General features: G+C 40.8%; 1 non-coding gene across 1 annotated transcript; it reads left to right on the top strand.

Moving 5' to 3' along the window:
• Positions 1-301: 301 nt before the first annotated feature.
• trnas-uga (transfer RNA serine (anticodon UGA)) lies at positions 302-383 on the top strand. Its single transcript has one exon. It is a non-coding gene; the product is annotated as a tRNA-Ser (tRNA).
• The last annotated feature ends 7 nt before the right edge of the window (positions 384-390 follow it).

Raw genomic sequence — 390 nt, 5'->3', positions numbered from 1 at the left:
GTGTTTCATGTAACTTTCATAGGCTCTGTATCAGAAATAATCTCTGTCTATACTAAGATGCCTGAAAACGCATATCACATGAGCATTCACATGCAGTGGTAATGCACGTGCAGGTGTAAACAGGAATCAGATCTTCTGCTCATCAGCTGTTGTATAGATTATAGTGAGACTTACTCATGTTTTTTGTTTGTGTTTGAGATGGAGATGGCTGTTAAAAAAAGTCTATTAAAATGAATAAATCTGGCTCAAACTTGCTTTCACATCCATGTGCTTCACAACATGAAGTGAACACATATGTGTAGTTGTTGTGGCCGAGTGGTTAAGGCGATGGACTTGAAATCCATTGGGGTCTCCCCGCGTAGGTTCGAATCCTGCCGACAACGAAGCAGT

The sequence above is a fragment of the Seriola lalandi genome, unplaced genomic scaffold (genome assembly GCF_002814215.2).
Source record: "Seriola lalandi dorsalis isolate HSWRI2012SDOR001 ecotype SW California unplaced genomic scaffold, Sedor1 jcf7180002053606, whole genome shotgun sequence".
Lineage (NCBI taxonomy): Eukaryota > Metazoa > Chordata > Actinopteri > Carangiformes > Carangidae > Seriola > Seriola lalandi.
Note: the sequence above shows the minus strand (reverse complement) of the source record. Positions and strands in the feature narration are given on the sequence as shown.